The 24,741-nt window shown below is 38.8% G+C and overlaps 1 protein-coding gene across 8 annotated transcripts in view; it reads right to left on the bottom strand.

Annotated features, from left to right (window-relative positions):
• Nucleotides 1–4,358, bottom strand: part of LOC139961598 (deoxynucleoside triphosphate triphosphohydrolase SAMHD1-like) — a 52,963-nt gene extending 48,605 nt beyond the window's left edge. The window contains exon 1 of one of the 8 annotated variants that reach the window (XM_071960917.1): nt 3,958–4,358. The gene's annotated coding sequence lies outside the window, so the exon portion shown is untranslated. The remainder of the gene's footprint in view (nt 1–3,957) is intronic. The other 7 variants (XM_071960926.1, XM_071960940.1, XM_071960931.1 and 4 more) reach the window with 7 other exon arrangements.
• Between the last annotated feature and the right edge of the window lie 20,383 nt (nt 4,359–24,741).

Raw genomic sequence — 24,741 nt, 5'->3', positions numbered from 1 at the left:
AGAAGGGTACCATATTTACTATTTGTTAGTTAGTTAGTTAGAGCCTAATGTTCAAGCTTTCTTTAACGAGAGAGTGTATTTTATTAATGAAACGAAGAAACGTCTAGGAAACATCCTGGATGAATCATTTCAATTGCAATCAGAACGCATGATCCTTTGTTCCGCTCCTTCACATTTTGTCTTATGAAGTATTGAGTAATAGTGAATGACACATCTTTGCACATTGATCGGTAAAAATTCTACCAAGATTAAATTAATTTTGGCATGAAAATTTCTCATCTGCAAGTACATTTCAATCGAAGCAGAGAATAAATGGGGAGGGATGGGGGGGGGGGATATTAAGCATGTACTATTTCTCCTGAGATCTATACTTCCATAATTGACTCAGTAAATAGCCTAATTTATATTTACCGAAGAATTAATACATTAAATACAATTGTTAGTGATTAGAAAGTATAATACAGTATGGACTTAATTTAACAAATGCAAAATTGACCTAAAATCTTGCACTCTTGTCAATGGATTGAATGTGTATTTTGCATTGAGTAAAATTTGTATCGCTAGATTATTGAAGTTATAGTTAATATTAAGGTAAAACTGAATAAAAGTAAATTTACTTAAGCAAAATTGGTGATGACGCAATGTTAGACATGTACTGAAAGTGTTTCACCTCAATGTGTAACAAAGTGCCACCTCCTCTAGTGGTACTTCTAAAAGTATTCATAAAATTTGATTTCTTGTAGGAATTGATTTTCATAAGTTAAAAAATAATTAAAGACTATTTGATACCCAGAGTCCCACAGCAAGGCAGATAATAAGTATAAGCCGTCAGTGGTTATTTCAAAACGATGAACAATATGTGGATATTGCACTCCTGACACAGTTATAAGATATTCATGGTACATTATACTTTCACTATTACTGTTTTCTTCGACCACATGGTAGCCTAACACCACACTTAGTCAATGGGGAAATCTAGCCTAACCATCTGTTTAACTTTATTCGCTCAAATTGTGAAGTAGTTATCAGATATCTATGGAATACTTTCATTATTGCTGTTATCTTTGACCACATGGAAGCCTAACACCACACTAAGTCAATGGAAAATCTTGCCTACTGTAACCATTGGTTTGCAAAAAGAAAAGAAAAGAAAAAAAAAGAATCACACTTAACGTAGGATTCGGGTAATAAATTAGGAACCGGGTAGTATCGCGTCAGGTGCGTACCCGGATACCCCGTGCAAACACTAGTGATTATTGTACAGAGCCAAAAATACAGTAGATGACAGAGCCCATTTAGCTAGTAACTTTCACCACACTGTTACATACGTAGAGTAAAAACTTCAAAAAAGAAGAGATTGACAAAAATACTAGATAATGATTGTGCATAATTCATTTGTATTGGTCAAGCACTGTTTGGACCGGGTAATACGCATTATGGTACTCTTCAACAATGTCCATAGAATTCATATGACCCATTGGTTGAGTGGTCCAAGGCGTGCTGGTCTTCATTAGGGCTAATTTTGTTTCAGGTCCCGTTACTTTCATTTATGTAGTGAAGATTTAGTGGTCATTTTAATTGGTCAAGCACTCTTTGGACCAGGCAAGCAGATTATGGTACTCTTTTACACTGTCATAAGAGTTCATATGACCCATTGTTTGGGTGGTCCAAGGCATGCTGGTCTTGATTAGGGCTAATTTTGTTTCAGGTCCCGTTACTTTCATTTATGTAGTGAAGATTTAGTGGTCATTTTAATTGTTCAAGCACTCTTTGGACCGGGCAAGACGCATTATGGTACTCTTCTTCATTGTCATAAGAGTTCATACGTCGCATTGGTTGGGTAGTCCAAGACTGCTGGTCTTCATTAGGGCCAAAATGTTTTTTATTCGAGGTCCCGTTACATTAATTAAGGAAGAGATGATTTAGTGGTCATTTTAATTGGTCAAGCACTCTTTGGACTGGGCAAGACGCATTATGGTACTCTTCTTCATTGTCATAAGAGTTCATACATCACATTGGTTGGGTAGTCCAAGACTGCTGGTCTTGATTAGGGCCAAAATGTTTTTTATTCGTGGTCCCGTTACATTAATTAAGGAAGAGATGATTTAGTGGTCATTTAAATTGGTCAAGCACTCTTTGGACTGGGCAAGACACATTATGGTAGCCTTTCTCATTGTCATTGGAGTTCATATGACCCATTGGTCACATGGTCCAAGGTGTTCTGGTCTTGATTAGGTCTAATTTCTTTCTTACAGGTCCCGTTACATTCATTTAAGTAGTGAAGATTTAGTGGTCATTTTAATTGGTCAAGCACTCTTAGGACCAGGCAAGACGCATTATGGTACTCTTTTACATTGTCAGAAGAGTTCATATATCGCATTGGTTGGGTAGTCCAAGGCGTGCTGGTCTTCATTAGTGCCAAAATGTTTTTTATTTGTGGTCCCGTTACACCCATTTAAGAAGTGATGATTTAGTTGTCATTTTAATTGGTCAAGCACTCTTTGGCCTGGGCAAGACACATTATGGTCCCCTTCTTCAATGTCTTTAGAGTTCATATTACCCATTGGTCACGTGGTCCAAGGCGTGCTGGTTGTGATTAGGGCTAATTTCTTGTATTCAGGTCCCGTTACAATATTTTAAGTAGTGATGATTGAGAGGTCATTTTAATTGATCAAGCACTCCTTGGACCGGGAAAGACGCATTATGGTACCCTTCTACAGTGTCTTTAGAGTTCATATGACCCATTGGTTTGGTGGTCCAAGGCGTTCTGGTCTTGATTAGGGCTAATTTCTTTTTTCAGGTCCTGTTACTTTCATTTAAGTAGTGAAGATTTAGTGGTCATTTTAATTGGTCAAGCACTCTTAGGACCGGGCAAGACGCATTATGGTACTCTTTTACATTGTCAGAAGAGTTCATATGTCGCATTGGTTGGGTAGTCCAAGGCGTGCTGGTCTTCATTAGGGCCAAAAATGTTTTTTATTCGTGGTCTTGTTACACCCATTTAAGAAGTGATGATTTAGTGGTCATATAAATAGGTCAAGCACTCTTTGGACCGGGCAACACGCATGATGGTACCCTTCTACAATGTCTTTAGAGTTTGCATTACCCATTGCTTAGGTAGTCCAAGGCATGCTGGTCTTGATTAGGGCCCAAAGGGATTTTTCAGGGCCTGTTACATTAATTTAAGAAATGTTGAAATAGTGGTCATTTGAATTGGTCAAGAACTGTTTGGACCGGGCAGGATTCATTATGGTACTCTTCTACATTGTCATAAGAGTTCATATGACCCATAGATAAACATCTTTTACACAACCAAATGTTGAACATCTTGTAAGAAAGTATTCGTCTTACCATATGTTGTATTACGTCGATACCATTGTCGAATAAGTAACTGAGTAACATTCGCAAATGTCGAACGAGGAACGCGGAATAAGTATCTAACTTCACACCAGTATTGTACTTGCTAGCTTTCCACTGCACTGCCCAGAAACAAATACCAGCCTATATCTAAATCCACATAGATTACTCTAAATTATTAACAGAGTAAAGCACTGTAAGGTCTGAAATACTGTTAACCTAACCTCAAAGGTACACACTCCTTTTAACACTTTGAGATCTCCCTCAGTCTGAACACTACCAATTTTAATACAACTACACATATGTACACATAATTGGCAACTGCCATGGTTATCTCAACCATGAGCCTAAATCTACACTCAAAAACCTAGAACTAAAACTCTCAACGTACTAATGTTAACCATTAAATGAACAATTCTTATAAGTTAATATATTACTGTGCCACACCCTTATCCTACACAATACACAGTGCAATACAGTATATATAGCACATTCCATCCCCCATTTACAGGAAGGGTAAATTAGACTTTAAATAACAACAATTTCATTAATTGACCAAAATACTGTTAAGCTAATGAAATACAGAGTCAATTAACTCACCAGTTATTCAACTTCTCCCACAAGGATGTTAATTAAAATATTACTTGAAAGTCAACTTCTAAACCTCTTCTCACTGATAGTCATGACTCCTCCAAAATAGCACAAATTATGAAGCGATGAAACAAACGACATGGGAACATACCGTATGTTTCCCAACCAACTCACTTGCTCACTAATACCGATCTTCTTAGAAACGGTGAGAAAAAGTACACATACATATGCATTGTCTGAAAAGTAACCAATCAGAGACAAAAAAAGCTCTGGACTACTTTAAATGGCTCAAAGACATCATACAGGATGAATCACCATGGAAACGATTCAAATGGCTGCTTTTACATAGCTAACAAATCAATGGCCACCGTCTTTGGTTACTTGCCATGCGCAGACAAATAATTTATGCAGTCAAGTTTGGCGTGGGTGCGTGTGTATGTGCGTGTGTGTGTGTATGTGATGCCATAGCTTGTGAACACGATATCTCAAGATAGATAACCTCTGCAGTTCTCATATTTGGCATGTTGCTTCCCCATAATTAGTACAAGAACCATGGTTCGCAGGTTTCTTCCGAGGTGGAAAAAAACAGTGGAAAAATCACGTTTTTTTTCATTCGGAAGAAATAGGTTTCTTCCAGTTTCTTTCCGAAAAAATGGAAGAAACTCATTTTTGGGGGGAAAACTGTTGATAAGTTTCATAACAACCTCTAACTAAGTAATAAATGGACAAGAAGCACTATAGTGTCATCTAGGTAGTCTATATCTAGGTTTGGAGCACATGACTTGCTTCCAGCATGTACTGTACACAATATAGTACTAGGCTACTAGCATCGGACCATTCAAGCAATATTTTACAGACCAGAATGGTCCTTATGATAGCCTAGTTCTTAGTTAAAAACTAGTTTCTGAGTGGAGGGGCAAGTGTTCCCTGGAAACAAGTGTAGGCCTACTACAATGCACACTCATTACATTGACCACTATGACCATATGTTTCAATCCTACTCCCTGAAGCCTGCATTGTTACAATTACAATGGAGCTGAATTCATACAGAATGGCCAGTTATGCAATTCTGGCTGATGGGGGATCGCTAGATGATAAGTACCTGTACAGTAGTCCTTCAATATTGTGATTTATAAGCAAACATCTTTTGGTGTAGAAAAACAAACCAAAATTATAATCAAAACAAAAATATCATATTTTGATGGTTTCAATGGTATGCATTTCAGTCAGATGGTGGTAAACTATATATGTCTCCATATCATGTATGTGGGTTGTGCTGCGTATATGCCAATTTTCACAGTTTCTTCCAGTTTTTTCCGGTTTCTTCCAGCTTTTTCCGGAAGAAACAGGTTTCTTCCAGTTTCTTCCAAGTCAGAACATTGACATACAATCCAAATGAACATCACCAAACTGATACACCCTCAGCCCTGGTTTCCATACACTGGGATTATTTAAAGGTTGTTTGCTCCAGAACAGAAGTTGCTAGCCAATCCATGAATCCATATCCATATCAAACGTTGGAACATATCTATTTTCACTAGAGTATTCATCGAACTCTCACCACTCACCGTCCCTTTTGTAATTTCGTGCATTCGGACATTCATTGAACCTTTCATCACTCACCGTGCCTATCAGTCAGTCAACAAGGTTGCTGTACAGTGCTGCTGGACGATAAAGACCCGCCCGCCAGATAAGCTAATCTCGTTTTATTAATGTGCACATGTATTAGTCTTGTGGCCACTTGACACCCCTAGTTGATTGTAACTCGATATCTCTAGTTTAATTGTTACTTTATACCCCACAGTCAAGTGTAATTTAAGCCCCTTCCTCTGTTAAGTTTAATTATTTAACAGTAAAATTATAGAGTAATATGCCAAGATTCCTCATGTTGAATAGTTTCATGTGTGTTAAGGCCGAGCAAATATAGCTACTTACTATACCTACAGTAAAAGCCAGTCTTATTCTTGATGTAGACTGTTGTGTTTGTAACATAGTGGTCAGCTGTCTCCACACATCGTGACCACTAGGGGATTCCCAATAAGCCTGCTGTACAGCTAGCTGCTGACAAGGACCCTGCCCCGCAACTCTTACATTCATATGACCCATTGGTTGGGTGATCCAAGGCATGCTTGTCTTGATTAGGGCTAATTGCTTTTTTTTAGGTCCCGTTACATTCAGTAGTGAAGCTTTAGTAGTCATTTTAATTGGTCAAGCACTCTTTGGACTGGGCAAGCAGATTATGGTACTCTTTTACATTGTCATAAGAGCTCATATGACCCATTGGTTGGGTGGTCCAAGGCGTGCTGGTCTTCATTAGGGCTAATTTTGTTTCAGGTCCCGTTACTTTCATTTATGTAGTGAAGATTTAGTGGTCATTTTAATTGGTCAAGCACTCTTTGGACCAGGCAAGCAGATTATGGTACTCTTTTACACTGTCATAAGAGTTCATATGACCCATTGTTTGGGTGGTCCAAGGCATGCTGGTCTTGATTAGGGCTAATTTTGTTTCAGGTCCCGTTACTTTCATTTATGTAGTGAAGATTTAGTGGTCATTTTAATTGGTCAAGCACTCTTTGGACCGGGCAAGACGCATTATGGTACTCTTCTTCATTGTCATAAGAGTTCATACGTCGCATTGGTTGGGTAGTCCAAGACTGCTGGTCTTCATTAGGGCCAAAATGTTTTTTATTCGAGGTCCCGTTACATTAATTAAGGAAGAGATGATTTAGTGGTCATTTTAATTGGTCAAGCACTCTTTGGACTGGGCAAGACGCATTATGGTACTCTTCTTCATTGTCATAAGAGTTCATACATCACATTGGTTGGGTAGTCCAAGACTGCTGGTCTTGATTAGGGCCAAAATGTTTTTTATTCGTGGTCCCGTTACATTAATTAAGGAAGAGATGATTTAGTGGTCATTTAAATTGGTCAAGCACTCTTTGGACTGGGCAAGACACATTATGGTAGCCTTTCTCATTGTCATTGGAGTTCATATGACCCATTGGTCACATGGTCCAAGGTGTTCTGGTCTTGATTAGGTCTAATTTCTTTCTTACAGGTCCCGTTACATTCATTTAAGTAGTGAAGATTTAGTGGTCATTTTAATTGGTCAAGCACTCTTAGGACCAGGCAAGACGCATTATGGTACTCTTTTACATTGTCAGAAGAGTTCATATATCGCATTGGTTGGGTAGTCCAAGGCGTGCTGGTCTTCATTAGTGCCAAAATGTTTTTTATTTGTGGTCCCGTTACACCCATTTAAGAAGTGATGATTTAGTTGTCATTTTAATTGGTCAAGCACTCTTTGGCCTGGGCAAGACACATTATGGTCCCCTTCTTCAATGTCTTTAGAGTTCATATTACCCATTGGTCACGTGGTCCAAGGCGTGCTGGTTGTGATTAGGGCTAATTTCTTGTATTCAGGTCCCGTTACAATATTTTAAGTAGTGATGATTGAGAGATCATTTTAATTGATCAAGCACTCTTTGGACCGGGAAAGACGCATTATGGTACCCTTCTACAGTGTCTTTAGAGTTCCTATGACCCATTGGTTTGGTGGTCCAAGGCATTCTGGTCTTGATTAGGGCTAATTTCTTTTTTCAGGTCACGTTACATTCATTTAAGTAGTGAAGATTTAGTGGTCATGTTAATTGGTCAAGCACTCTTAGGACCAGGCAAGACGCATTATGGTACTCTTTTACATTGTCAGAAGAGTTCATATGTTGCATTGGTTGGGTAGTCCAAGGCATGCTGGTCTTCATTAGGGCCAAAATGTTTTTTATTCGTGGTCCCGTTACACCCATTTAAGAAGTGATGATTTAGTGGTCATATAAATTGGTCAAGCACTCTTTGGACCAGGCAACATGCATGATGGTACCCTTCTACAATGTCTTTAGAGTTCATATTACCCATTGCTTTGGTGGTCCAAGGCGTGCTGGTCTTGATTAGGGCCCAAAGGGATTTTTCAGGGCCTGTTGCATTAATTTAAGGAAGTAGTGGTCATTTGAATTGGTCAAGAACTTTTTGGACCGGGCAAGATTCATTATGGTACTCTTTTACATTGTCATTCGAGTTCATATGACCCATAGATAAACCTCTTTTACACAACCAAATGTTGAACATCTTGTAAGAAAGTATTCGTCTTACCATATTATACATATGGTGTTACGTCGATACCATTGTCGAATAAGTAACTGAGAAACATTCGCGAATGTCGAACGAGGAACGCGGAATAAGTATCTAACTTCACACCGGTATTGTACTTGCTAGCTTTCCACTGCACTGCCCAGAAACAAATACCAGCCTATATCTAAATCCACATAGATTACTCTAAATTATTAACAGAGTAAAGCACTGTAAGGTCTGAAATACTGTTAACCTAACCTCAAAGGTACACACTCCTTTTAACACTTTGAGATCTCCCTCAATCTGAACACTACCAATTTTAATACAACTACACATATGTACACATAATTGGCAACTGCCATGGTTATCTCAACCATGAGCCTAAATCTACACTCAAAAACCTAGAACTAAAACTCTCAACGTACTAATGTTAACCATTAAATGAACAATTCTTACAAGTTAATATATTACTGTGCCACACCCTTATTCTACACAATACACAGTTCAATTCAGTATATATATAGCACATTCCATCCCTCATTTACAGGAAGGGTAAATTAGACTTTAAATAATGACAATTTCATTAATTGACCAAAATACTGTTAAGCTAATAAAATACAGAGTCAATTAACTCACCAGTTATTCAACTTCTCTCACAAGGATGTTTAAATTAAAATATTACTTGAAAGTCAACTTCTAAACCTCTTCTCACTGATAGTCATGACTCCTCCAAAGTAGCACAAATAATGAAGCGATGAAACAAACGACATGAGAACATACCGTATGTTTCCCAACCAACTCACTTGCTCACTAATACCGATCTTCTTAGAAACGGTGAGAAAAAGTACACATACACATACATTGTCTGAAAAGTAATCAATCAGAGAATCTCTGGACTACTTTACATGGCTCAAAGACATCATACAGGATGAATCACCATGGAAACAATTCAAATGGCTGCTTTTACATAGCTAACAAATCAATGGCCACCGTCTTTGGTTACTTGCCATGCGCAGACAAGTAATTTATGCAGTCAAGTTTGGCGTGTGTGTGTGTGTATGTGATGCCATCATAGCTTGTGAACACGATATCTCAAGATAGATAACCTCTGCAGTTCTCATGTTTGGCATGTTGCTTCCCCATAATTAGTACAAGAACCATGGTTCGCAGGTTTCTTCCGAGGTGGAAAAAAACCGTGGAAAAATCACGTTTTTTTTCATTCGGAAGAAATAGGTTTCTTCCAGTTTCTTTCCGAAAAAATGGAAGAAACTCATTTTTGGGGGGAAAACTGTTGATTAAGTTTCATAACAACCTCTAACTAAGTAATAAATGGACAAGAAGCACTATAGTGTCATCTAGGTAGTCTATATCTAGGTTTGGAGCACATGATCTGCTTCCAGCATGTACTGTACACAATAGAGTACTAGGCTACTAGCACCGGACCATTCAAGCAATATTTTAAAGACCAGAATGGCCCTGATGATAGCCCAGTTCTTAGTTAAAAACTAGTTTCTGAGTGGAGGGGCAAGTGTTCCCTGGAAACTAGTGTAGGCCTACTTCAATGCACACTCATTACATTGATCACTATGACCATATGTGTCAATCCTACTCCCTGAAGCCTGCATTGTTACAATTACAATGGAGCTGAGTTGATACAGTATGGCCAGTTATGCAATTCTGGCTTAAGGGGGGATCGCTAGATGATAAGTACAGTAGTCCTTCAATATTGTGATTTATAAGCAAACATCTTTTGCTGTAGAAAAACAAACCAAAATTATAATCAAAACAAAAATATCATATTTTGATGGTTTCAATGGTATACATTTCAGTCAGATGGTGGTAAACTATATGTCTCCATATCATGTATGTGGGTTGTGCTGCGTATATGCCAATTTTCACAGTTTCTTCCAGTTTTTCCGGTTTCTTCCAGCTTTTTCTGGAAGAAACAGGTTTCTTCCAGTTTCTTCCAAGTCAGAACATTGACGTACAATCCAAATGAACATCACCAAACTGATACACCCTCAGCCCTGGTTTCCATACACTGGGATTATTTAAAGGTTGTTTGCTCCAGAACAGAAGTTGCAAGCCAATCCATGAATCCATCCATATCAAACGTTGGAACATATCTATTTTCACTAGAGTATTCATCGAACTCTCACCACTCACCGTCCCTTTTGTAATTTCGTGCATTCGGACATTCATTGAACCTTTCATCCCTCACCGTGCCTATCAGTCAGTCAACAAGGTTGCTGTACAGTGCTGCTGGACGATAAAGACTCGCCCGCCAGATAAGATAATCTCGTTTTATTAATGTGCACATGTATTAGTCTTGTGGCCACTTGACACCCCTAGTTGATTGTAACTCGATATCTCTAGTTTAATTGTTACTTTATACCCCACAGTTAAGTGTAATTTAAGCCCCTTCCTCTTTTAAGTTTAATTATTTAACAGTAAAATTAAAAAGTAATATGCCAAGATTCCTCATGTTGAATAGTTTCATGTGTGTTAAGGCCGAGCAAATATAGCTACTTACTATACCTACAGTAAAAGCCAGTCTTATTCTTGATGTAGACTGTTGTGTTTGTAACATAGTGGTCAGCTGTCTCCACACATCGTGACCACTAGTGGGATTCCCAATAAGCCTGCTGTACAGCTAGCTGCTGACAAGGACCCTGCCCCGCAACTCTTACATTCATATGACCCATTGGTTGGGTGATCCAAGGCATGCTTGTCTTGATTAGGGCTAATTGCTTTTTTTTAGGTCACGTTACATTCAGTAGTGAAGCTTTAGTGGTCATTTTAATTGGTCAAGCACTCTTTGGACTGGGCAAGCAGATTATGGTACTCTTTTACATTGTCATAAGAGTTCATATGACACATTGGTTGGGTGGTCCAAGGCGTGCTGGTCTTCATTAGGGCTAATTTTGTTTCAGGTCCCGTTACTTTCATTTATGTAGTGAAGATTTAGTGGTCATTTTAATTGGTCAAGCACTCTTTGGACCGGGCAAGCAGATTATGGTACTCTTTTACATTGTCATAAGAGTTCATATGACCCATTGGTTGGGTGGTCCAAGGCATGCTGGTCTTGATTAGGGCTAATTTTGTTTCAGGTCCTGTTACTTTCATTGATGTAGTGAAGATTTAGTGGTCATTTTAATTGGTCAAGCACTCTTTGGACCGGGCAAGACGCATTATGGTACTCTTCTTCATTGTCATAAGAGTTCATACGTCGCATTGGTTGGGTAGTCCAAGACTGCTGGTCTTCATTAGGGCCAAAATGTTTTTTATTCGTGGTCCCGTTACATTAATTAAGAGATGATTTAGTGGTCATTTTAATTGGTCAAGCACTCTTTGGACCGGGCAAGACGCATTATGGTACTCTTCTTCATTGTCATAAGAGTTCATACATCGCATTGGTTGGGTAGTCCAAGACTGCTGGTCTTCATTAGGGCCAAAATGTTTTTTATTCGTGGTCCTGTTACATTAATTAAGGAAGAGATGATTTAGTGGTCATTTAAATTGGTCAAGCAGTCTTTGGACTGGGCAAGACACATTATGGTAGCCTTTCTCATTGTCATTGGAGTTCATATGACCCATTGGTTACGTGGTCCAAGGTGTGCTGGTTTTGATTAGGGCTAATTTCTTGTATTCAGGTCCCGTTACATTATTTTAATTAGTGATGATTGAGAGGTCATTTTAATTGATCAAGCACTCTTTGGACCAGGAAAGACTCATTATGGTACCTTTCTACACTGTCTTTAGAGTTCATATGACCCATTGGTTTGGTGGTCCAAGGCGTTCTGATCTTGATTAGGTCTAATTTCTTTCTTACAGGTCCCGTTACATTCATTTAAGTAGTGAAGATTTAGTGGTCATTTTAATTGGTCAAGCACTCTTAGGACCGGGCAAGACGCATTATGGTACTCTTTTACATTGTCAGAAGAGTTCATATATCGCATTGCTTGGGTAGTCCAAGGCGTGCTGGTCTTCATTAGTGCCAAAATGTTTTTTATTTGTGGTCCTGTTACACCCATTTAAGAAGTGATGATTTAGTTGTCATTTAAATTGGTCAAGCACTCTTTGGCCTGGGCAAGACACATTATGGTCCCCTTTTTCAATGTCTTTAGAGTTCATATTACCCATTGGTCACGTGGTCCAAGGCGTGCTGGTTTTGATTAGGGCTAATTTCTTTCTTACAGGTCCCGTTACATTCATTTAAGTAGTGATGATGGAGAGGTCATTTTAATTGATCAAGCACTCTTTGGACCGGGAAAGACGCATTATGGTACCCTTCTACAGTGTCTTTAGAGTTCATATGACCCATTGCTTTGGTGGTCCAAGGCATTCTGGTCTTGATTAGGGCTAATTTCTTTTTTCAGGTCACGTTACATTCATTTAAGTAGTGAAGATTTAGTGGTCATTTTAATTGGTCAAGCACTCTTAGGACCGGGCAACATGCATGATGGTACCCTTCTACAATGTCTTTAGAGTTCATATTACCCATTGCTTTGGTGGTCCAAGGCGTGCTGGTCTTGATTAGGGCCCAAAGGGATTTTTCAGGGCCTGTTACATTAATTTAAGGAAGTAGTGGTCATTTGAATTGGTCAAGAACTTTTTGGACCGGGCAAGATTCATTATGGTACTCTTCTACATTGTCATTAGAGTTCATATGACCCATAGATAAACCTCTTTTACACAACCAAATGTTGAACAACTTGTAAGAAAGTATTCGTCTTACCATATCATACATATGGTGTTACATCGATACCATTGTCGAATAAGTAACTGAGAAACATTCGCGAATGTCGAACGAGGAATAAGTATCTAACTTCACACCGGTATTGTACTTGCTAGCTTTCCACTGCACTGCCCAGAAACAAATACCAGCCTATATCTAAATCCACATAGATTACTCTAAATTATTAACAGAGTAAAGCACTGTAAGGTCTGAAATACTGTTAACCTAACCTCAAAGGTACACACTCCTTTTAACACTTTGATATCTCCCTCAATCTGAACACTACCAAGTTTAATACAACTACACATATGTACACATAATTGGCAACTGCCATGGTTATCTCAACCATGAGCCTAAATCTACACTCAAAAACCTAGAACTAAAACTCTCAACGTACTAATGTTAACCATTAAATGAACAATTCTTACAAGTTAATATATTACTGTGCCACACCCTTATTCTACACAATACACAGTTCAATTCAGTATATATATAGCACATTCCATCCCTCATTTACAGGAAGGGTAAATTAGACTTTAAATAATGACAATTTCATTAATTGACCAAAATACTGTTAAGCTAATAAAATACAGAGTCAATTAACTCACCAGTTATTCAACTTCTCCCACAAGGATGTTTAAATTAAAATATTACTTGAAAGTCAACTTCTAAACCTCTTCTCACTGATAGTCATGACTCCTCCAAAGTAGCACAAATAATGAAGCGATGAAACAAACGACATGAGAACATACCGTATGTTTCCCAACCAACTCACTTGCTCACTAATACCGATCTTCTTAGAAACGGTGAGAAAAAGTACACATACATATGCATTGTCTAAAAAGTAATCAATCAGAGAATCTCTGGACTACTTTACATGGCTCAAAGACATCATACAGGATGAATCACCATGGAAACAATTCAAATGGCTGCTTTTACATAGCTAACAAATCAATGGCCACCGTCTTTGGTTACTTGCCATGCGCAGACAAGTAATTTATGCAGTCAAGTTTGGCGTGTGTGTGTGTGTATGTGATGCCATCATAGCTTGTGAACACGATATCTCAAGATAGATAACCTCTGCAGTTCTCATGTTTGGCATGTTGCTTCCCCATAATTAGTACAAGAACCATGGTTCGCAGGTTTCTTCCGAGGTGGAAAAAAACCGTGGAAAAATCACGTTTTTTTTCATTCGGAAGAAATAGGTTTCTTCCAGTTTCTTTCCGAAAAAATGGAAGAAACTCATTTTTGGGGGGAAAACTGTTGATTAAGTTTCATAACAACCTCTAACTAAGTAATAAATGGACAAGAAGCACTATAGTGTCATCTAGGTAGTCTATATCTAGGTTTGGAGCACATGATCTGCTTCCAGCATGTACTGTACACAATAGAGTACTAGGCTACTAGCACCGGACCATTCAAGCAATATTTTAAAGACCAGAATGGCCCTGATGATAGCCCAGTACTTAGTTAAAAACTAGTTTCTGAGTGGAGGGGCAAGTGTTCCCTGGAAACTAGTGTAGGCCTACTTCAATGCACACTCATTACATTGATCACTATGACCATATGTGTCAATCCTACTCCCTGAAGCCTGCATTGTTACAATTACAATGGAGCTGAGTTGATACAGTATGGCCAGTTATGCAATTCTGGCTGATGGGGGATCGCTAGATGATAAGTACAGTAGTCCTTCAATATTGTGATTTATAAGCAAACATCTTTTGCTGTAGAAAAACAAACCAAAATTATAATCAAAACAAAAATATCATATTTTGATGGTTTCAATGGTATACATTTCAGTCAGATGGTGGTAAACTATATGTCTCCATATCATGTATGTGGGTTGTGCTGCGTATATGCCAATTTTCACAGTTTCTTCCAGTTTTTTCTGGTTTCTTCCAGCTTTTTCTGGAAGAAACAGGTTTCTTCCAGTTTCTTCCAAGTCAGAACATTGACGTACAATCCAAATGAACATCACCAAACTGATACACCCTCAGCCCTGGTTTCCATACACTGGGATTATTTAAAGGTTGTTTGCTCCAGAACAGAAGTTGCAAGCCAATCCATGAATCCATCCATATCAAACATTGGAACATATCTATTTTCACTAGAGTATTCATCGAACTCTCACCACTCACCGTCCCTTTTGTAATTTCGTGCATTCGGACATTCATTGAACCTTTCATCCCTCACCGTGCCTATCAGTCAGTCAACAAGGTTGCTGTACAGTGCTGCTGGACGATAAAGACTCGCCCGCCAGATAAGATAATCTCGTTTTATTAATGTGCACATGTATTAGTCTTGTGGCCACTTGACACCCCTAGTTGATTGTAACTCGATATCTCTAGTTTAATTGTTACTTTATACCCCACAGTTAAGTGTAATTTAAGCCCCTTCCTCTTTTAAGTTTAATTATTTAACAGTAAAATTAAAAAGTAATATGCCAAGATTCCTCATGTTGAATAGTTTCATGTGTGTTAAGGCCGAGCAAATATAGCTACTTACTATACCTACAGTAAAAGCCAGTCTTATTCTTGATGTAGACTGTTGTGTTTGTAACATAGTGGTCAGCTGTCTCCACACATCGTGACCACTAGTGGGATTCCCAATAAGCCTGCTGTACAGCTAGCTGCTGACAAGGACCCTGCCCCGCAACTCTTACATTCATATGACCCATTGGTTGGGTGATCCAAGGCATGCTTGTCTTGATTAGGGCTAATTGCTTTTTTTTAGGTCATGTTACATTCAGTAGTGAAGCTTTAGTGGTCATTTTAATTGGTCAAGCACTCTTTGGACTGGGCAAGCAGATTATGGTACTCTTTTACATTGTCATAAGAGTTCATATGACACATTGGTTGGGTGGTCCAAGGCGTGCTGGTCTTCATTAGGGCTAATTTTGTTTCAGGTCCCGTTACTTTCATTTATGTAGTGAAGATTTAGTGGTCATTTTAATTGGTCAAGCACTCTTTGGACCGGGCAAGCAGATTATGGTACTCTTTTACATTGTCATAAGAGTTCATATGACCCATTGGTTGGGTGGTCCAAGGCATGCTGGTCTTGATTAGGGCTAATTTTGTTTCAGGTCCTGTTACTTTCATTTATGTAGTGAAGATTTAGTGGTCATTTTAATTGGTCAAGCACTCTTTGGACCGGGAAAGACGCATTATGGTACTCTTCTTCATTGTCATAAGAGTTCATACGTCGCATTGGTTGGGTAGTCCAAGACTGCTGGTCTTCATTAGGGCCAAAATGTTTTTTATTCGTGGTCCTGTTACATTAATTAAGGAAGAGATGATTTAGTGGTCATTTAAATTGGTCAAGCACTCTTTGGACTGGGCAAGACACATTATGGTAGCCTTTCTCATTGTCATTGGAGTTCATATGACCCATTGGTTACGTGGTCCAAGGTGTGCTGGTTTTGATTAGGGCTAATTTCTTGTATTCAGGTCCCGTTACATTATTTTAATTAGTGATGCTTGAGAGGTCATTTTAATTGATCAAGCACTCTTTGGACCAGGAAAGACTCATTATGGTACCTTTCTACACTGTCTTTAGAGTTCATATGACCCATTGGTTTGGTGGTCCAAGGCGTTCTGATCTTGATTAGGTCTAATTTCTTTCTTACAGGTCCCGTTACATTCATTTAAGTAGTGAAGATTTAGTGGTCATTTTAATTGGTCAAGCACTCTTAGGACCGGGCAAGACGCATTATGGTACTCTTTTACATTGTCTTTAGAGTTCATATTACCCATTGCTTTGGTGGTCCAAGGCGTGCTGGTCTTGATTAGGGCCCAAAGGGATTTTTCAGGGCCTGTTACATTAATTTAAGGAAGTAGTGGTCATTTGAATTGGTCAAGAACTTTTTGGACCGGGCAAGATTCATTATGGTACTCTTCTACATTGTCATTAGAGTTCATATGACCCATAGATAAACCTCTTTTACACAACCAAATGTTGAACAACTTGTAAGAAAGTATTCGTCTTACCATATCATACATATGGTGTTACATCGATACCATTGTCGAATAAGTAACTGAGAAACATTCACGAATGTCGAACGAGGAACGCGGAATAAGTATCTAACTTCACACCGGTATTGTACTTGCTAGCTTTCCACTGCACTGCCCAGAAACAAATACCAGCCTATATCTAAATCCACATAGATTACTCTAAATTATTAACAGAGTAAAGCACTGTAAGGTCTGAAATACTGTTAACCTAACCTCAAAGGTACACACTCCTTTTAACACTTTGATATCTCCCTCAATCTGAACACTACCAAGTTTAATACAACTACACATATGTACACATAATTGGCAACTGCCATGGTTATCTCAACCATGAGCCTAAATCTACACTCAAAAACCTAGAACTAAAACTCTCAACGTACTCATGTTAACCATTAAATGAACAATTCTTACAAGTTAATATATTACTGTGCCACACCCTTATCCTACACAATACACAGTGCAATACAGAATATATAGCACATTCCATCCCTCATTTACAGGAAGGGTAAATTAGACTTTAAATAATGACAACAATTTCATTAATTGACCAAAATACTGTTAAGCTAATAAAATACAGAGTCAATTAACTTACCAGTTATTCAACTTCTCCCACAAGGATGTTAATTAAAATATTACTTGAAAGTCAACTTCTAAACCTCTTCTCACTGATAGTCATGACTCCTCCAAAGTAGCACAAATAATGAAGCGATGAAACAAACGACATGGGAACATACCGTATGTTTCCCAACCAACTCACTTGCTCACTAATACCGATCTTCTTAGAAACGGTGAGATAAAGTACACATACATATGCATTGTCTGAAAAGTAACCAATCAGAGACAAAAAAATCTCTGGACTACTTTAAATGGCTCAAAGACATCATACAGGATGAATCACCTTGGAAACGATTCAAATGGCTGCTTTTACATAGCTAACAAATCAATGGCCACCGTCTTTGGTTACTTGCCATGCGCAGACAAGGAATTTATGCAGTCAAGTTTGGCGTGTGTGTGTGTGTATGTGATGCCATCATAGCTTGTGAACACGATATCTCAAGATAGATAACCTCTGCAGTTCTCATATTTAGCATGTTGCTTCCCCATAATTAGTACAAGAACCATGGTTCGCAGGTTTCTTCCGAGGTGGAAAAAAACCGTGGAAAAATCACGTTTTTTTTCATTCGGAAGAAATAGGTTTCTTCCAGTTTCTTTCCGAAAAAATGGAAGAAACTCATTTTTTGGGGGAAAACTGTTGATTAAGTTTCATAACAACCTCTAACTATGTAATAAATGGACAAGAAGCACTATAGTGTCATCTAGGTAGTCTAGGTTTGGAGCACATGACCTGCTTCCAGCATGTACTGTACACAATATAGTACTAGGCTACTAGCACCGGACCATTCAAGCAATATTTTGCAGACCAGAATAGTCCTGACTATAGCCTAGTTCTTAGTTAAAAACTAGTTTCTGAGTGGAGGGGCAAGTGTTCCCTGGAAACTAGTGTAGGCCTACTTCAATGCACACTCATTACATTGACCACTATGACCATATGTGTCAATCCTACTCCCTGAAGCCTGCATTGTTACAATTACAATGGAGCTGAATTCATACAGTATGGCCAGTTATGCAATTCTGGCTGATGGGGGATCACTAGATGATAAGTACAGTAGTCCTTCAATATTGTGATTTATAAGCAAACATCTTTTGCTGTAGAAAAACAAACCAAAATTATAATCAAAACAAAAATATCATATTTTGATGGTTTCAATGGTATGCATTTCAGTCAGATGGTGGTAAACTATTTGTCTCTTTATCATGTATGTGGGTTGTGCTGCGTATATGCCAATTTTCACAGTTTCTTCAGTTTTTTCCGGTTTCTTCTAGTTTCTTCCGGAAGAAACTGGAAGAAACCTGGAAGAAACAGGTTTCTTCCAGTTTCTTCCAAGTCAGAACATTGACGTACAATCCAAATGAACATCAACAAACTGATACACCCTCAGCCCTGGTTTCCATACACTGGGATTATTTAAAGGTTGCCTGTTCCAGAACAGAAGTTGCAAGCCAATCCATGAATCCATATCCATATCAAACGTTGGAACATATCTATTTTCACTAGAGTATTCATCGAACTCTCACCACTCACCGTCCCTTTTGTAATTTCGTGCATTCGGACATTCATTGAACCTTTCATCACTCACCGTGCCTATCAGTCAGTCAAAAAGGTTGCTGTACAGTGCTGCTGGGCGATAAAGACCTGCCCGCCAGATAAGCTAATCTCTTGTTTATTAATATGCACATGTATTAGTCTTGTGGCCACTTGACACCCCTAGTTGATTGTAACTCGATATCTCTAGTTTAATTGTAACTTTATACCCCACAGTCAAGTGTAATTTGAGCCCCTCCCTCTTTTAAGTTTAATTATTTAACAGTAAAATTAAAGAGTAATATGCCAAGATTCCTCATGTTGAATAGTTTCATGTGTGTTAAGGCCGAGCAAATATAGCTACTTACTATACCTACAGTAAAAGCCAGTCTTATTCTTGATGTAGACTGTTGTGTTTGTAACATAGTGGTCAGCTGTCTCCACACATCGTGACCACAAAGGGGGATTCCCAATAAGCCTGATGTACAGCTAGCTGCTGACAAGGACCCTGCCCCGCAACTCTTCATATGACCCATTGGTTGGGTGATCCAAGGCGTGCTGGTCTTGATTAGGGCTATTTTTTTTTTTTTTTTTTAAGGTCCTGTTACATTCATTTACAGTAAGTAGTGAAGCTTTAGTGGTCATTTTAATTGGTCAAGCACTCTTTGGACCGGGCAAGCAGATTATGGTACTCTTTTACATTGTCATAAGAGTTCATATGACCCATTGGCAGGGCTGGAAAACCTTGCGAACCTTCCGAACCAGGTTCCCGGGAAATCCGCGATGCTCGCGGGAAATCCAGCTTGGCTGGAGAAAAAAAAAATCGGGAAAAAAAATCTGGGAAAAAAATGGGACGGAACTTTATAAAAAGACACGAAGGAGCAAAAAGTACATCTGTAAAAACAATAAGGAAAATTTCAGAAGAAAAGTTTCAGAAACAAAGGAAAAATGTCCAGAGAGCGTGCTCGCAATTTTAGTTACAATAGCCTATAATGAGTAATGATGTGTCCCCAACCCACTCACAACCTTGGGCAATGTCACACGGACACACACGGCCCAGCGCAGGAGGCTTGCTGTAATAAATCAGCCTCGTGGGAAATGTTTTGAACAATATTGCCATTCCACATTTTTTTATACTTATATTGTTTGTTAGTTAGTAAACGTTTTCTTTTGTATGAATTTGACTTCAATTCAGTGTTCCCTCTAAGGTGCGGGATTCCCTTCAACTGCTCAACTCAGTAATCCCGCTAAGAAAACATTTGTCTGCTAGAAATCCCCGCATCGTTTTCTTGCATTCGCGATAAGTTTATACTCATTGCACAACGTATTCACTTGACAGAGAAAAAAACTCTGAAAGATCCAGCAAAACACTTTCGAAAAATTCACGCGAAACTGGCATATTGTGCTAAATGCAACTAATGTCATGTAAACAAGGCTCTAGTACACCCATTTATGAAAAAAACTGTAAGACCACATCTGGTGTTAAGCTGGGGAAAAGAAAGTATTTTCTAGAATTTCCAAAAATACGGAAAAAAATCATATCCTACCATAGTTAAGTGCATAGCAAATAGCCTAACCACCTATTCGGTTACGGATCTCACATAACTACAAAACACAACTACTGTAATTGTATTTTGCGAACTTGACGTTTTCTACAAGAACATGGAAATAATATTAAGCATTTAGTTTATAATGCCAAGTGGCCTAAAACATGTTTTATTACAAGGTTTACTTTCATAAAGATGGCCATAGCTAGTGGGGCCTCGATGTGCTGCGTGTATAGGTATATTGACTGTACCTCGTGTATCATGGGGAATACTCCATGAAACGTTTCTTGGAAACTTGCTGAAAATGTTAACAAACAGGTGTTAGGTTAGACAGGGGATGAGCGCGCAGTTGTTTGGTAAGGTACCTGGGAAAATTCGCAGCACATGTACAGTATCCTACCGTGTATTTAAGTAGTATATAGGGGTAAACCGTACTGCAGTTGTAAACTGATGTACGTATTGTGTGTGCTATTCATTGTTAGGCAATCTATAAACGGGGCTTTGCCGAACGCTGTTTGTTTCATAATATCGTGAGTTGTGTAAGTTTAACTTTTTAAAGATTGTAAGACAGATTAAATCTCTTTTCATTTTATAACGTAACATAGCTACTCTAACTTGTCATTTGAAAATTTTCAACAGCTTTGTGACAATTTAAATTAAAAAATGTTGTCAGTATTTTGCATCCTCAACTGCGAATTTTTTATCACCAGACACGCAAAAATACCAAAATTTTCCAGGGTCTTTGCCCACTGGACCCCCACAAGGGGTTCCACCCCTTGACCCCACCAGGGCCCTAGGGCGCGCCCCTGGACCCCATGCCTTTATGCTCGGATGCTACGCGTGTTCAGCGTGTTCGCTCCGCGAACACCGGCGGGAAATCGGAAGTGTGTTCGCTGGAAATTGAACAAGGTTTTCCAACACTGCCCATTGGTTGGGTGGTTTAAGGCGTGCTAGTCTTGATAAGGGCTAATTTTGTTTCAGGTCCCGTTACTTTCATAAATGTAGTGAAGATTTAGTGGTCACTTTAATTGGTCAAGCACTCTTCGGACTGGGCAAGACACATGATGGTAGCCTTTCTCATTGTCATTCGAGTTCATATGACCCATTGTTTACGTGGTTCCAGGTGTGCTGGTTTTGATTAGGGCTAATTTCTTGTATTCAGGTCCTGTTACATTATTTTAATTAGTGATGATTGAGAGGTCGTTTTAATTGATCAAGCACTCTTTGGACCGGGAAAGACGCATTACGGTACCCTTCTACAGTGTCTTTAGAGTTCATATGACCCATTGGTTTGGTGGTCCAAGGCGTTCTGGTCTTGATGAGGGCTAATTTCTTTTTTATAGGTCCTGTTACATTCATTTAAGTAGTGAAGATTTAGTGGTCATTTTTATTGGTCAAGCACTCTTAGGACCGGGCAAGACACATTATGGTACTCTTTTACATTGTCAGAAGCGTTCATATGTCGCATTGGTTGGGTAGTCCAAGGCGTGCTGGTCTTCATTAGTGCCAAAATGTTTTTCATTCGTGGTCCCGTCACACCCATTTAAGAAGTGATGATTTAGTTGTCATTTAAATTGGTCAAGCACTCTTTGGCCTGGGCAAGACACATTATGGTCCCCTTTTTCAATGTTTTAGAGTTCATATTACCCATTGGTCACGTGGTCCAAGGCGTGCTAATACACATATGTACACATAATTGGCAACTGACATGGTTATCTCAACCATGAGCCTAAATCTACACTCAAAAACCTAGAACTAAAACTCTCAAAGTACTAAAACCATTAAATGAACAATTCTTATAAGTTAATATATTACTGTGCCACACCCTTATCCTACACAATACACAGTGCAATACAGTATATATAGCACATTCCATCCCTCATTTACAGGAAGGGTAAATTAAACTTTAAATAATGACAATTTTATTAATTGACCAAAATACTGTTAAGCTAATAAAATACAGAGTCAATTAACTCACCAGTTATTCAACTTCTCCCACAAGGATGTTAATTAAAATATTACTTGAAAGTCAACTTCTAAACCTCTTCTCACTGATAGTCATGACTCCTCCGAAGTAGCACAAATAATGAAGCGATGAAACAAACGACATGAGAACATACCGTATGTTTCCCAACCAACTCACTTGCTCACTAATACCGATCTTCTTAGAAACGGTGAGAAAAAGTACACGTGGGTCAGATCCAAAACCTATGCCAATGTTATGGACGGAATTCACAGAGATAAAGTCCCATCAAAAATAGTGTGAGAGTTAGTATTTGGTGAGGTATGCATGATTGATCTAAGTTGGGATACCTCTACCATATAACAGAAAAAAATTAATTGGGTGGTGCAGTATTAGTCTGAATATGCTAATTAGGTGTTCGTTATGGACGGAATCAGAAAAATGATCAATTCCCACCAACCTTCATAGTAGGTCAAAACTCTGTGAAGTTTTCAGGATTTCAAAGTATAAGGTACTTTACATCACAGGCCTGGTACCTAAGCTTTATCATACTCCCAATCATATTCTTCAATGTACCTCCATTAACCCACTACCCCAAACCAAAATTCTGTGTTATGGACGGAATGTACAACGTTATGGACGGAAGGTTTTGTCCTGATTTAGGATCAACTCTTGAATTGTGAAGTGTGTGTTATAAGTTAATACTTATGGCAAATATGTGTAATAATATCAAATAAAATTGAATTTATTATATGAAGGGAAAGAGCTAGTCCTGAAATAGGAATTGTTATGGACGGAATGTTATGGACGGAAAGTATTGAATTAGCCTAAAATGAATTGCTATTGCTATTGTTGCAATTTCCACTTTGCTACTTGAAATTGGGAGGACAGGCTGTTCTAGTTCCCCATGATATTTCCTAGTGGGATCCAAGATTTGTCTTCAGGTGATGGCCAGAAGAAAGCATTGGTAGGGCCCTTAGGGTATAGGAAGGAGACATGGACATCATAAAATTGTCAACTGATATTTTGTCCACCTTTGCCAACCACCAGTCTCCTTCATACACAACAACCACGTTGCATGAGGATGACAACTTGGAAATATCAGAAATTGCTGTTAGAACTTAAGTGTACTGTAGGTTCGTTTCGTTCATGCAGTCGAACCTCATAAGTCAGGTCAGTTGCAACTGTTTGCTTTTTGCTGACTGTGCCACTGTCATACATCAATGAACGGAATGTTTTGTCACGTTCTGCACCATTAAGTACTGGCTATTTTTGTAGAAATTTAAAGTAGTTTCTGACTTTTCTGTTGGCTGCACTAGGCATTCTACATAATGAACCTGCTGAGTGCCTGAGACTCCTTTACCGTCACTTATGTCAAGTGCAGGCAGTGCTTCCTTCCCAAGGTAAAGCACTTTGATATTTCAGATTGTTTGGTCAGCATATTCAGCAAAATGCTTGGCATCTCTGATAACAACTTTGCTCGCCTTCACATCCCTGTAAACACTCATTTTCACATGACCCCCCACACCACCCACAGGGCCCTTCCCATGATGAGACTCAAAAGTAATTCCATATCACCTTTAGGTCTGATGGATACATTGTAAGTAGGTAGAAACAGTATTGACTTTTGAACTGCTTAGCACATCCGTCAGACCAAAAGTGAACAGTTTGCAACTCAGGGACATGTCTAAGAAGAAGCACCTTCCATATCATGAATAAAAATAACTACTGTAAGTGGGACAAAGTATCCCTGTTCTACAGTGCAGTTTAGTTTAAAGCCTAATGTTACTAGTAGTATGCATACTTATGATGTGTACCAGTTCCACTACTGTTGCTCTTGATTGTAGTTTTGGTGAGCTGATTCCCCATCAAACTGACTCTTTAGCTACGTGTATATTTTTTTTTGTCTCTCCTGCAACAAACTCAACTAAAAATACACCACATTGCTCCAAAAGAGAAAACAGATTCAAGCATGTCTTGCTCTGTGTTCACCAGGACATGACACACTGCACAAGGCATGGAACGGTGACTCATCACAGTGGATGGACCAGTGCACTTTGTAGTATGAAAGGCACACATGAAAAAAAAACGTTCCTCAGACGGCTAGAGTTAAGGGTAGGGTAGAGGTTAGGGTAGAAGTTAGGGTGGGGTGAAGGTGGGGTTAAGGTAGAAGTTAGGGTGGGGGTTAGGGTAGGGGTTAGGTTAAGGCAGCGATAATTTCTTCTTTTCTTTTTTTTTAATTTAGGGTAAACATCACCTGAAAGCCT

This window comes from Apostichopus japonicus, chromosome 3 (genome assembly GCF_037975245.1).
Source record: "Apostichopus japonicus isolate 1M-3 chromosome 3, ASM3797524v1, whole genome shotgun sequence".
In the NCBI taxonomy this organism is placed as follows: domain Eukaryota; kingdom Metazoa; phylum Echinodermata; class Holothuroidea; order Aspidochirotida; family Stichopodidae; genus Apostichopus; species Apostichopus japonicus.
The sequence above is the reverse complement of the archived record's forward strand: the minus strand, read 5'-3'. Positions and strand labels throughout refer to the sequence as shown.